Here is a 15,484-nt window from a genome sequence, read left to right on the forward strand (position 1 = left end):
TGGGGAAATATATCTAGTGAAAACAACTTTTAATCCATGTTCTCAGGACTTTCAGTGAAATACCTAACTTATATTGTTTGATCTCTAGAAAAAAATTTTCATCATTTTAGGATATTTTCTTTTAAATTATTGGCTCATGTAGTTCATCATCCTATACTGAACTAGCTAGACTTCAACTTTTTCTTTCTTATTATTTACTATAGTCTAACTTGCCAAACTTTTTTGCTGATGGCTATTTGCCCATTAGAAATCAAAAGTTAAAAGCAGTTAATCTTGAAAATGATTAACAGAGAAACAAAAAGAAACTTAATTAGTATAATAAAGTTTCAAATGCTTGGCTTTTTTTCTTCTGCTACATGAAGGAAATAAGAATTTTTCTTTGAAATCTGGTTCTCCATCTGCATGGACAGCCTAGTAAGAAAATAATTTTGAAATAAAAAAATAATTTTGAACAACACATTAGTATTTTTAGAGACATTAAAATTATATTTTGCATTTAAGTTAAATTAGAATTATTTCACCAAACAATTTCAAGTAGCAAATAGAAAGAGATGTCAAGGAATGAATTTAAATATCAATATTTTATTGTTTTTCATTTGGAATATTTTAGTGAAGTCATTGGTCTTAAAATTTCTAAACCCCATTTAAAATATTTAGTTTAGGTAAGAAATAGTCATTTTATTAATTTATCAACCCAAAATGAAATATTTGGGGAATAGGACTTTACAGCGGAATTTGGAGAATACCCCAGAATCACAGCATTTAGGCAGGAAGACAAAATTGTGTGTGTGTGTGAGTGTGCATGTGTGTTCTGTAAAATAATAAAGACTGTTACCTCTATGAATATGTGAAGTTTTGTAGTTTATTGCTATGAGGTTTGAGATCAGAAAACTATAAAGCAGGACAGATTAGCAAAAGATTAGAGAAGAGATTAGTGAATGATAGATTAGCAAATCATGGGCATAGTTTTTAGCAGGGGCTTGAAGGAAATGATGAATATGTGACAGTGAGAATATTGATATGACATTGAGGGCTAAGAAAATATGGAGAAAGTAAAGCCATCTTGAACTGGTCATGGAGGAAGAATGGCTTGGCTGCACTGATAAAACTGTGTTAATGAGGAATTGAAAAATGCTTAGAAATATGAATGTTGAGAGAATGAGGAGGTGGTTGATTTAATGTCATAGATTCAGATGACAAAATGCCAAAATCTTCCAGAGATGCTTTAGGTAAGAGGGTGGTGTTACACGAACTATATGTGAAATAGATTTATGGTATCTTATTGGATAAGGGCAAGGTTAGAGGGATCCAGAACGGTTATAAAATTGTTGAAGTAGTTCAGTTATGAGGTGAACAAGGACTAGGTGATTAAACTGCTGGAAAAAAAAAAAGAATACAGATGCTAGAAATAGAACCTGGTAATGAAAAAATGAAAAGATATGTTTGTGTGTGTATCTATCTACAGGTATATATATATATATATATATATATATATATATATACTATTTAACCAATTTAATCAATTTTATTAAATATGAATTAAAGGAAATATTATTTTTCATTATTATTTTACAGTATATAACTGTAATTTTATTTCCTAGGGGATGGAGGTGGGGGTGAGAAACTGAATTATAAGGTAACAATCCTTAAATTATTTTGAGACAGGGTTTGAAAGTGCAAACAAACCCAGACAAAAATTTCCAAAATTTAATGCTATTATCTTGTAGGTTTCTACTGAATCAGCATAAACCACATTTGTTAAATTAACCATATATCCTTGTGAAGTGAATAGAATGAAGGATTGAATTAGTTGCTGGATTAGTAATGAATCACATGTAAATTCAAAGATAAATGTGCTGTAGTAAAGTAAGAAAACATTTATTCTGCTTACAATATACTTATTTTATATATGAGTTTAATATTTAAATCTTTAATGTTCTTAACTATCTTTAGGAATCATTTCTTTTATTTTAGTTTAAAATAGAAACATTTTTAATGATAGCTAGTATTCCTACCTGTATATTTTCATATTTTGTCTGACACTTGGAAAATACTAATTTCATAAAATAACTATATAATAAAAGAAAGAACAGACTTTCCCAGTTTGTATATACAAAATGGATACTTTTAGAATCTGAATTCACTCTTGCAGTAACAGGATATGCTCTGAGATAAAAAACATAAACTCACTTTTCTAAAATTTAATAATTTCCAAATAAAATTTCTAATATACAATTTTATAGTTGTATTTACTAGACATACCTTGTGCAATCCAGTAGTCATTAGCTACGTATGGCTTATTAAAACTAAATTAATGAAAATGAAATACAATTTAAAATAGTGTGTTCATCTCTTGCTGTGGAGCACAGGGGTGTTATTTGAATACTCTTTGATCTTTTTAGGGTTTACTTGTTTCAGTTAATGCTAGAGTTTGGAAAGCCCATACTCCTGTAAACTACTAAGAAATATTTTCTGAGACCCTCCCAGGTAAGCACTTGTGCTAGATGATAAACATGAACATTTTGTATTAATCCAATAATTGTTGTGAAGTTTGTAAGACATTGTATTAACATAAAAACTACTTACTTGTAAAAGACATTGAAATATTCAGGAATTTTCTAGTGAAAGAGACACTGAAATGTTCAAGTTATAATGAGTTATTCATTCCAGTGAAGATTAAACACCAATAAATAAGACAATACAGAAAGCATCCATTTTTTTAAATTGAAGTACAGTTGATTTACAATATTGTGTTAGTTTCAGGTATACAGCAAAGTGATTCATATATATATATATATATATATATATATATATTTAAGAAAGCATCCATTCCTAATCTTGACTGCAAATAGGACAAGAGGAAGCAGAGGGCACAAAGATACTATAGAATAAAAGATTTTAGTTAGATATAAGGAAATGTTTCCTGGTGTGGAAAGTAATTCCACACTGGAAGGATTTACTGAGTGATGTTATGGGATTTCTGGAAATCTTTAAAAATAGAATACATTTCGATCTCTCTAGAGAGGTATGTGATATGCCGGCAGGCATTGAGTTGGAGGATGAATTAGATTCATTGCCATGTTTTTTGCACAGCAACAGTTCTATGAATCTGTAGAGGACAATGACATTGGATAATTCTCACTGTGCTCTGCAGGGAGTCAGGTCTCCAGACTGCTTGTCCTTACAGAATCAGGGCCAAAATATTATCCTACATTCAACAACTTCTCAAAAACAGGAAATTAAAAAACCTGAAAATTACAAAATGCTAGTGTTTTGCCATTTTAAGAAGCAGTTTTTCTTGAAGTGGATTAGCATTTCCTTTCCTATGCACGCTTTAGAAGCTGTGCATAGTTCTAATTATGTCAGACTGTATATTCAAATTGTAATTTTATGGTTTAAAAATTAGAAAAGTATGTAAGGAAGTATAATTGCCACTATTTTAAAATAGTTCAGTTAAATACTGCTACAATATTTGTGTTGTGCTTGAAAATATGTACAGTTTTTTCAATGGTAATACCTTTTCCTGTCCTTAAATATATCTATAGAGCGCCTTGATTTTAACATTACCTTTTTTCCAACATTATCTTTTACAAATATTAATAAGAGTTGTTGCTTTTAGAAACTCTACAGGAAATAATAGCTGGAAAACCCTCTGTAGCTTAAAGTCAGTCATTAAAACTCACAACAGGGTAAGTAATTAGAACTACCCACTCTTAACTTGTAAATAAGCGTAATTCGTTCCAAAGAGGAAATATCGAAACTCGGTTCATGTCTACTGTAATGTATTACTCAGATACTACTGAGCATTGCACATTAAGAACTTATTTCAACAACCACAACAAAGACCAAATCTGAACTGCTGATCTGGCTGTTCTGCAGTGAATGGGCTAATGTATTTACTGTGATTTCAGAATACATATGAAATAATGATTTGTGCCTTTAATCTGAGTGACATGATAAGCCCCCTCCTCACTTTGTGTGAAAATATTCCATCGGAGTTATACAAGTTTGATGTTCCAGCTACCTGGATTGTGTTCTAGCACTCCAATATTCAAGCCTGGGGCTGTGATGGAAATGAGGCAGTGGGCACCCAGGTCAGAGCCACAGAGAACCAGGAAGTTGGGAAGTGGCCTGAGTACACCCACTAGGGAGGCATTGGAAGAAACTGGACAGTTAGGAAACTGGGACAGGAGGACTAGGTTTGCTGTCATAGTTGACGGCATGGCTGCTTCAGAGCTGCAGTGAATCTCGTCACATATCCTGTACATCAAAGAAGAAATCCAAAGCCACAGCTCACCCGAAAAGCCAATGACTAATTTTTTTTATCCATTGATGTCATTCTTAGCCAGGTTTAAAATGGAAAGCAGAAGCAGGTCAGGCTGAGTCATACTCACAAGGCAGAATTTGGGAGAAGCAGGAATCAAAGGCTGGACCAGATGGCATTTTAAATCTGCAGAAAACTGTGTTTGAGAATAGCCGACCAAATAAACAATGAAAAATAATAACTGACCCTGGAAGGAGAACATGCTCCTGGGAGATGGGTGGGTGAGGAAGTCAAGATAAAATTGCCTGTGTGAGGCTTCGCCAGAGAGAAGGTTCTTTTGATAGGCAGCCTGATGTAGCAGAACAAGCCGCTGCTTTGGGGTGAGACAAACACAAGTTTATTCTCATACACTGGCTGTGTGATTCTGAGCAAGATACTTACTTAATCTCTGTTTCTTCATCTGTAAAATTCCAATAATAATTCTTATCTTCCAGGTTATTCTATTTAAAATCGAACAAGTACTGTGCATAATAATGTAGTAGAGAATCAGTGAACATTATTATGTTGAAGTTTCAGTGGATGGAAAGTGCCTTTAGCATTCATCATTCACTGCATCATTCCTTCATTCATTCATTCAGTAAGTAATTCTTGAATAGACACAAAATGCCAGAGAGTGCTGGAGGCAGAGGATACAATCAGGAGATAGTTACATTTCCTTAGAATATAGATCACTGGTAGCAAAGTATCAGCATAGTACTTGCTACAGAGGGGAAGGCACCAAGATTTAAGTAAAGTACAGAGAGGAATTGCATGAGTTGGGTATTTGTTCTTATCGGGATCATATGGTTTCAGACATCTCAACATTTCATGTGTCCCTAATTATTCTCTCTAGAGGGATTTCTTCCTTTCTGGGTAATAGCACTTTAGACAGTCTCACAGGAATTGAGGCACTACTACAGGCTTTCATATATATATGTATGAAATGTGTGTGTATATACATATATATAATATAAATTAGAGTTTGAGTAAGAAAGCAGAACCATCATGAGTGGTTTAGACTAAGGGATTTTTTTATTATTATTGGGATTAAACATTTCACAATTGTAAGAAACACTGGGAAAATAAAGATCTGAAAAGGGGTGATTGAGGGATCCGAAAAAAACACTAATTAATGGTGAAGAAGTTCTGTGGAAAGCTGCTACCTACGCATGTGATGACAAGCATGATGTCCTTGTAAGTCAACTGGACAGCTGGACGTAAAGCAGAGATAAAGCAAGAACAAGCTGGGAGCCATGAGGACACTCTGGAACCCACAAGGACAAACCGGAAGCCACGTCCATCTGTCACTACACCTAAACTCAGTGTTGTTGGCTATTTGCTGAAGAAACTGATGGCCTTCATCAGGGTCCTGCACATGCACCTCACTCAGGACACCAAGGAACTGGAAGAGGATGGGGAGAAGGGTGAGTTTGAACGAACTGCCAGTTTGGCTACTTTCCTGTGCGATATGGTGCCATCAAATTAGCCACAAAGGGAGTGAAATGCAGCGGCTCGTGGGGCCCTGCACAGACCTCTTGAGGATAATGAGTGATGCTTTATCGCCACCTTCCAAACATCGTGTATATTCCTGTATGGCCAACCTAACCCAATACCACAAAGGAAAGGGAATTCCGGGAGATTCAGTTTTCAGCCTTTCCAGTCTGGCACAGTGCAAAACCACCCCTGAGACAGGGAAGCCTTTTGGTATCGTTATCCTTATAGACAAACTCCCTGCAGTGTGATTCCATTAAACCCTGTCTGCATCTGTGATTCTCAGAAAGAGGCGGAGGAGGAGTTGAGAAGGGTAGAGCTAGGTGAATAAGGGGAGGCATCCAAGAATCACTTCAGGAGCATTTTCTAACTGCTCACCTCTGCTTCTGTTTCTTCACCTCCCAACGCCCTGAGATTTTAATTACGTATTTTGATTTACAGCAAGAGAACTTACTCTGCTACTGCTGCAAAAATCACAGCACAGGGCTTCCGTGGTGGCACAGTGGTTGGGAGTCCACCTGCCGATGCAGGGGACACGGGTGCCATGGCCGCTGAGCCTGCGCGTCCGGAGCCTGTGCTCCGCAGCTGGAGAGACCACAACAGTGAGAGGCCCGCGTACCGCCAAAAAAAAAAAAAAAAAAAATTACCGATACTGGTGGAAATGTGCCCCTTCCATTGGATATGTCTGTGTGGAATATAGATGAGTACCGCTGTTTTGTATGCTATAGTAGTATTTGTTTGTTTTTACTACTGAATTCTCGGCTCCTTAAAGGCAAGAGGAGAGTCTTTCTTCTGTCTTTCACACTCTGTTCCAATTTATGTTTAGTCTTGTTATGCAGTAACTCTCAGTTCTCAAACTCAGGTGCCCTCAAGGGCCAAATACACAACACAAATGTGCGACCAAAGAGGATGGTGGGGGCTGAGTGCTAGAACCAGAGTGGCAGTACCTAACCTAAAGCCATTCACATGGGGCGGGGCAAGTGGGAGGCAGGGGAGGGAGAGCGAAGAGTGAGAGTGATTGATAGGGGAAGAGACCAAATAAAATGCATATACCATTACCACCTGCCCCACCCCCTGGGGAGGTCTACACACCACCTGCCATCACTTCTGAGAAAATGGTGGAGGTTGCCATTTTAATATATAAAGTTTACTTTTATTACTAGGAGCCTAAGGTTCATCCAATGTGGCTTACATTAAGGAATCAAGTATTATGGATTATACTGTGACCAGCAAATGATGTTCATAAACAATACAGATCTCTAACAGCTTTGACAATAACCCTCTAATGGAAACTAAAATTAAAATATTTTAATATTTCAATGAAGTAGCATATGACCTACTTAAAAAGCCCTTGATTGCAACTTATTGACATAGCTGGAGGAAAATAAGAAATGTATTAATATATAACATTGGCTTATTTGTTCCTCCAATTAGTAAAATATTAGGAGTTTAATAACATTAAAACTGTGAATGTGATCTGGTATTAAATAAAATGTCGTTTACTGTTATAATTAAATTAAGTTACTAAAAGAGTAAATGATCCTGAATTTACAAAAATAAATAATATTTATGTTAGTAAAAAGTCTGTATGTTGTGATAAATCTTAAGTTTCATAAATGCTAACTTATAAAACATGGCTTTGCATTTTAAAAATTTTACAAACAATACTTACTAAGAAAGTACATTTCACACCAGTTCTTCAGTTCATAATTTTTTCTAGTTGTTCAGTTTAAGCTTTTAAAATGTTGCTAAAATGTTACATTGGAAAATTAATTGCCACATTTTAAGATAAATTAATATATAATTTAGAAAAGTCTACCATATATTGGATACAGAAATTTAGAGAAAATCTTATTTTCAGCTCCAATTTTCAATTCTTTTTTTAACTTTCTATGCAATGCATGTACCCCACCCCCCCACCCCCGCCCATGCACTTCAGGGCACAAACGTCCACTGGCAGTGAGAGGCACTATTAAACTTTCATAGGTAAAAAACCAGAGTTGACAACTGGGACATGCTTGGTGCTTTTGGAACTGCTCGCTGATGAACAAATAACTGAATGAGTAAGTAAATAAATGAACGATTTCTACGCTTTGATTATTAACTAGTCTTCCTTTTAATGGTAAACTATCCTCCAGTCAGTTGTTAAAATACATAGCTGTTTGGGAGTTTTGAGATATACCAGTCTGGTACATTTTATACTTTACATAATGTTCCACCTGTCCTTTCTTACATATTGAAGGCACAAATATGTCTCTTATATATTCATCCAATATTTTTCTCATTTACAGATAGACACTACTTGTTTTTCTTTTCCAGAGTTTATTAATTACTTATAAATCACTCTTCATCTGTAGGATGAAACAGATTTACAGTGTTGCAAAACTAATGTTGGCCACAAAAGTCAATACCTTGCCTACACTCTATAAGCTATTTATGTAAAAAATTGATGTTAGTCATTATAACCCAATTTATATCATAAATAAAGGGATAAAAAATCGAACAGTTAAAAAGAAATTATTGGCAGTGGAAGGTACCACTGATAGGGCCTAGAAAATTAAATTTATTTTATGAAAGCAGTGAGATACATATGATGGAAAAAGAATAAAGCTTTACGGGTCGGTGAGCCTGTGTGCTAACTCAATACTGACATTATATTCAGAGATTTTGTGTGTAAACAACAGAGAGCAAATATGGGTTTTAACCATGAAAGGAATTTTTTTTGGAAGGAAGTTGTTAGCTCATAGAGTTAAATGGAATGCTGGAAACCACAGATTTCGAAATGGTTAGGAACTTAAGACAGCTACTTGGCAAAATCATGCCATTGGAATAGTGGCTAGGATCATTCTGTTGCTGATACTGGACCCCACACTGACCATACTGACACTATTGGCACTGACACCACACGTGGGTGCTGCACTGTGGCTGTGGTTATAGTTGGTTTTTAACTGCCCTTAATTCTTTGGGTCACTTGCTCTAGATTCACAGTCCCAGATGATGTCTTCCTGAGTCACATGTTGATGCTCTGAGGCCTGGAACCAGAGAAAGCAAGCAAGTAACTGGAATGTTCTGGTTCTACTGCGGGAGGGAAGACCCTACCTCTAACCAAAAGATAATAGGAAGACAGAGTCTCCAAAACTGGAAGCATGAATTGTATGTATGTTAAAGTGAAATTTGTATGTATCAAAATGACTAATAAGCACTAAAACCATTAAAAAGCTGTGTGATCTAAGAGGGCACATGATTCAACTTCTCTGGATATAATTTTATTTTTTTTAATTAATCAATTAATTTATTTGGCTGCATTGGGTCTTAGTTGCAGCCTGCGGGATCTTTCATTGTGGCGTATGGGCTTCTCTAGTTGCGGAGCGCTTGCTTGTATCTAGTTGTGGCGCATGGGCTCCAGAGTGCACAGGCTCAGTAGTTGCGGTGCATGGGCTTAGTTGCCCCGTGGCACGTGGGATCTTAATTCCCTGACCAGGGATTGAACCCGCATCCCCTGCATTGGAAGGTGGATTCTGAACCACTGGACCACCAGGGAAGTCTTTGGATATAATTTTCAAACCTGCAAAATGAAGACGGGATATCCATAATGTCTACCTTAAAGCAGCATAGGTTTTAAGTTCACTTAGAAAGATAATGCAAGCACACTGTGCAAACAACAACAACAATCAGTGAGAATCTGGACCACTGGGGGTGAAATGATAGAGTACTGGTAAAGAAAATGTTTACACTATTTGATAACTAGTGATATCAGAGATGAGTAACTTGGGGGCTAGTCAGCTCTTTACCTGCATGATGTATACAATTCACCACTTCCATGAACACCATAATGACAGCTAGATGTTATTACTTTTAAGGCAAATTTTCACAAGAGTGATGAAAAGGATGAGAGCTTTTGGGAGGAGCAGGAAATAGAGTCTGTGACAAAACATAGCAATCTTTCAGGTTATTTACAACAGAAAGTGGGGTAAAATATTGTGGAGTTTGGGGAAAAACACTTTACAGAAATTCTCTTGAAAACAAAGTCAGCTACATAGTGATTGGAGAGAAATGTACCTCATATAATATACCATTATATGTTTCATAATTTTTCATATCTTTCAATATAGTTTATATCTGTAAGAAAAAAATTACTACTTTTCAGATGCCTTAACAAATCCAAAGGTTAGAATCATCATAGAAGTACTCAAGTATTTTTCAGAATATTTTTATTTTAGCAAATTTTGCCTTGAGACATAACAGTCTCTCCCATACTTCTTTTGATAATAAATAACACTTTTATAGCACCTTTTATCTAAGACCACTTCAGTATCACTATAATTTTTCCCTATCCTTTTGCTCATAATTTAGTTAAGGTATCTAAGCAAATATGTAAAATTGAAAGGGCTTAAACCTCAGTGGACTAGAATTTTTAAAAAGCTGTGTTTCATTGATTAAAATTAAAAAAAAAAAAAGATTGTAGAACCTCACTATCACCAACTCTGTGCTTAGGAAGTCACTTTTTCTCTCCCCTTTCCAATGTTCTCATATGACAATGAGAGAGTGTCCTAAATGATTTCTAAGATTACTTTCATCTCTGAATCTATGTGATTCCATCATACCACTCCTTACTTCAGCAAGTTACAATCTCGCACTGTGTGCATAAGTAGTATTGAGTTCATGTTTCTTGACATATTTAACTCTCCTGTTAAGAATGTGTAGCTGACAATAGAGAGTTAAATGTGTAAGAAACACAAATATCCATGTATCTATTTGGATATGTGCTTTCTCACTCTCTCAAAGAGAATTATAGATATAGGTAGATAGATCTCTGTGTCTATTACATGTGTGTTCTTAAATTATGATAACATAATTTATTCTATGGATATTTATATTTGTACTATTATAATTCCTGATGTAAGTCTCTTATCTAAAAACCTTAGAGGCATGTTTTTGAATTTATAATCTGAAAAGTAATATAATGCATATACCATGTTTTATATAACACCCCCAGAAGGATTTGGACAGCAACCCATACTCAAATATTCTACAAATATTTCTACATTCAAATATTTCTATGTTGAAATGTATTTACTATTCACAAATAAACATTGCAGTTGAATTTTTACCATGTGCATGTATTATACTTAAATAAAATCAAAATATTATTAAAAAAAGAAAAGCAGAATATTGTGTTCAGAAAATAAAACCCTGATGTTTAAAAAAAGAAAAGAAACAAATTTCAACAGCTTCACGTCAAGTTCATGCCTAGTTTGCCAAATTAGTTCAGATCAGGTCAAGTTTTGCCATCAAATGAATTAGAAAACAAAACCTTTAGTTTTAAGAGATTTTTGGATTTTATTTATGTGCATAATGGATTTTGAACATGTCTATGCTTTGTCTGACCAGAAAGGCCGTCTTTTTAGAAACAGTTTTTGGATTTGCTTCTGTTCCAACTAGATGTTCTGCATTGAAGCTTAATGGCATCTACAGACCACATCCCTTGCTGAACACAGTTGCTTAGCCCACCTGGGGACATTTACCTCCAGCTATGACAATCATATTTTTCCTTGGGAATTTTAAATTACAGCAAAAAGACATGAGTGCATCTGTCACTTTCTCTCTGGTGGCAGAGGTTTGAGAACCGTCAGGAACCCTGTTTCTTGGCTTGCAGGAAAAGTTTGGCCGCACAGAGAGAAAATGAAGGGACCCTATATGGAGATACAAGGGTGAGAAGTGGAGAGTGTCCTGTCAACGTTGCAGCCTCTGATTCTTGTTCCTGAAGCATCCCATTTGCAACCCTCTCCTTTCCAACAGTTTTGTGGTTCCCATGGCTTTAACAAACCAGTGTACATTCATTTACCTTTAGTAGTTTGAGCTGGGTTTTAATTATTTTCATCTGAAAGACCCCTAACCAAGAATGGAAATATCTTTGTTGAGCTGCAGATGTTCATTTTGATATTTGAGCCTTTCCATTTGTCTTGAGTCCTGCAGAGTAACCCAGGTGCCCATTAATACCTTCATCTCTAAAGGACAAGCCTGTTTAATCAGAGGTAATGCTGTGGCAGCAACTTAACCCAGAAATCTCCTTTGCTTAACACAGCAGAAGTTTGTTTCATGTTTACTGTACCTCTAAGTCAGTTTGCAGAGAGCTCTGCTTCATGTGGTCACCCATGGGCCAGGCTGACAGAGGTTCCACCATCTTTTACTTGCACCATCTGGGGAAGGTGGCCTCCTGGTCACTGTGAAGAGGAGGAGAGGACTGAGGGATCAAGCGCATACTCTGAAATGCTTGTGTCAGGAGTGACACACACCACTTCTGTGCACAGCCTTTTGTACAGAAAGAGTCAGTGACTCTACTGATGCACAGGAGGGCTCCTGGTGCTGAGAAATGGAGAGAGGAGCGCACGGGTTATTCCGTGAACTGCAGCCACACTGTCATCTTGGAATCCAGTAAAATCTAGACTTAAGTTTAAGGGGTATCAGACTTAACAGTTGTGACGGACAAAACTTTTTTCTTGGAAAATAATTAATCGATGGAGGCCAAAGGAAAAGAGAGCAGCCTCTGTAGGGGACTGTGTGCCAACTTTCTGTCAGTAAAGGCTTCTGATTGGAGTTCTGGGTTCTGCATGTTGTTTCTCTTCTCTGACTGTGAAGACACCTTTCTATGCAGTTCAGTCATTTCCTACAGATCTTCTGATCAAGATTTAAGTGATAGATGAAGGGAACTGGGGAAGGTCAGCGGGATAGTAGGTTATAGAAACATTTCCAGGAGAATTCCTTTCTCCTTTAATCACTAGTTTTACTTTCACTCAAGCATGTTAATGTAGATGTTCTTAAGTCAGGAGTATATTTATTTTGAACCTTTTAACACTGCAAATCAGCTAGCTGAGTTTCATATTCTAAAAGAACAAGGTAAACAAATGACACTAGTGAATAGAAAATATTAATCTCTCACACGCTTTAGTTTAAATAGTTATAGGAAAGTGCTCTCCTATTAAAATACATTAGCCTATAGCAAACCATTAAAAAATTCCAATGAATCCTTTTCTTCCCAAAGAAAACTATTTAAGCATTCAATCAGTTAATATAATGGATTAAAATAGAACATCATTTTGGTGGCACAATTTCAAACCAGAAGGAATTAGAGCCATTCAGATACTGAACATTCAACACAAGCTATGATTTCAGCAGGGAGTCTTATTTGTCCTTTCTTCATTCTAACTCCATCAATTTCAAATTTCATTAACAGCAATGGGACACAAAAAGTTCCAACAGTGATGCTTTACAAAACCCTGCAAGTTTTGAATAATAGTGATCTTTGTCATCATTTTATTTCCAAGTGTATGTTTTTATATTGTTTTGCTGAGGAATGACTCAGTATTTCTCCCAGTGGGCATTGAAGAATTAAGTTTTAAAAGACAATGAGTATTCAGTTTCACTGTGTATAGCTGAAATAATCTGATTTAACTTGGTTAGGTGTAAAAATTGGGGTAAGACTAAGATAATTACCTAATTACCTTTTGAGAAGACTAAGATGAATTACCTAACCTTCTGAATCATCTGCTGAAATAATTAGATTTTCAAGAATAAGAAGTTATTATTTTCATGTAAATTAAAGGTGTTTTCAGAGTAGTTAGAACTAACACAGGAAGTTATACACACACACACCTGCCCACCACACCCATCCATACATGCATAAAGTGATGTTTTGTGTTTCAGTGTATATTGTCCATGAATTGTGTAAATGGCAAGCCGTATGATTTGTTCAGTAAAATTAGTATTTTAGAGTGGTAAGGGACAGAAGTAGGAACAAAGGAAACCAACGCAAGTTCCCAGCTTCGAAAAAGTAGGTGCGCTACAAGTGATTATCAGTGTAGACTCTTCAGTACTGCTAGATGGTGGTGGTTAGCTCCATGTATTAGGACTTGAATAATTACACAAACTACAGCTGGGTAAGTGGTCAGAAATATTTTCAACATTTGTGAAGGAGCAAAGTGGCAGAAGCCTGGCAGCAGGATGAGGGCAGTACCTTTTAGTCACTTCATGGGAATTAGGAGGTTAGGGTTGCTCTGGGGTCAGTAGGTTATCAGATTATTGGAGGTTATAAAACAAAGTCTCAGATTATCAGAGGTTACAGAAATGCCTTGTTTCAGAGAAAGGAGAGAAAAAGAGTCTTACTAATAAGATTATTATTTCTGGGTAAAATATCCTCAAAAAGTGCTACTACTGAAAAATTAAATTATTAGGCAAACACACCCTGGTCTGTGATGTTGAGAAGAGAGATTGAATAGAATAGAGTGCTACTCCTTTTCCTCATAATCCGTTTCTCTCATGCCACACACACACACACACACAGAAACCCACTGATTTTGCATTATGTTTAGTTTCTTTGTTTCTTTTCTTTTTTTTTGCGGTACACGGGCCTCTCACTGCTGTGGCCTCTCCCATTGCGGAGCACAGGCTCCAGACGCGCAGGCTCAGCGGCCATGGCTCACGGGCCCAGCCACTCCGCGGCATGTGGGATCTTCCCAGACGGGGGCACGAATCCGTGTCCCCGGCATCGGCAGGCGGACTCTCAACCACTGCGCCACCAGGGAAGCCCATGTTTAGTTTCTTAAAAGTCTCCCAGAATCTCTATTTCTACTGTCTTCTATTCCCCTGTTAAAGGAAACCTCTTCAATTCCCATTTATTCAGTTTATTACATGCCAGGAGCTGGGCTAAACACATTAATGTATTTAATATTATCTGGTTAAAAAATTTTGTGATAACAGGCATTGACACTATTTTTCTCTTCACCATGAAACATATCTGTGGGCAATATCCTAGGAGGGAGATGTTTAGAGATTTTTAGTGGAAATATTTAGTGGCATTTAATACCCCTCACTCTTTCTTTCCAACAAACGAAAAACAACAAAACTGTTCAAAACTTACTACTTCCTTATTATATTTCTATATTACATTTTTTGTGATTATAACTGCAACTGTCATAATCATAAAGGAGAGCAATGTAAGACCTCTGGAGCTCAAATTCAGGAAAAATGGAAAACAAATTTATAGTAATCATTCATATGTATATAGGGGAAACTTTTGACATCTTATTTAAGTGAACTTACTGGACACTAAAATCCAAAGTCCTTAGGAGACTACATTCTGAAATGTAGCCTGGCTACATTTCATTAAAAAATTATTAGACTTTCTGGGATGATGACTTCCCCATGAGAAGATGCCACTTGCAAAGGATTTCCTTCATCTCTCTGCAAGATAGAAGAGGAAACACAAGAAGTGCCTGATGCAGAGCCCCAATTCCTACTTCATGAATGTGAAATGCCTAGGATGCTATAAAATCACCACTGTCTTTAGCCATGCACGAGCAGCAGTTTTGTGTGTTGGCTGCTCTACTGTCCTCAGCCAGCCTGCAAGAGGAAAAGCAAGGCTTACAGGAGGATGCTTCTTCAGACAGAAGCAGCATTAAAAGTACCCTGAATCAAGATGAATGGGAAACCATACCATAAACACATTTTGAATACAAAAGCATCATTAAAGATGAGAAAAACTTTAGATTCTTCAGCAATTTGGAGAACTGTTCATAAAGGTAAACCCTTTGAAGATGTCTGCCTTAATGGACAATGTTCTTGAAAAAAAAGTAAAGTTGGTAAATTTTAATTCTGATGAATTCAGGAAGCACAGTGAGAATTCAGTGTTGT

General features: G+C 36.3%; 1 protein-coding gene and 1 pseudogene across 5 annotated transcripts in view; both read left to right on the top strand.

Moving 5' to 3' along the window:
- RALYL (RALY RNA binding protein like) overlaps positions 1-15,484 on the top strand; it is an 822,798-nt gene that overhangs the window by 157,391 nt on the left and 649,923 nt on the right. The window lies entirely within an intron of this gene.
- LOC115843320 (small ribosomal subunit protein eS27-like) lies at positions 15,004-15,252 on the top strand (annotated as a pseudogene).

The sequence above is a fragment of the Globicephala melas genome, chromosome 17 (assembly GCF_963455315.2).
Source record: "Globicephala melas chromosome 17, mGloMel1.2, whole genome shotgun sequence".
Taxonomy (NCBI): Eukaryota; Metazoa; Chordata; class Mammalia; order Artiodactyla; family Delphinidae; genus Globicephala; species Globicephala melas.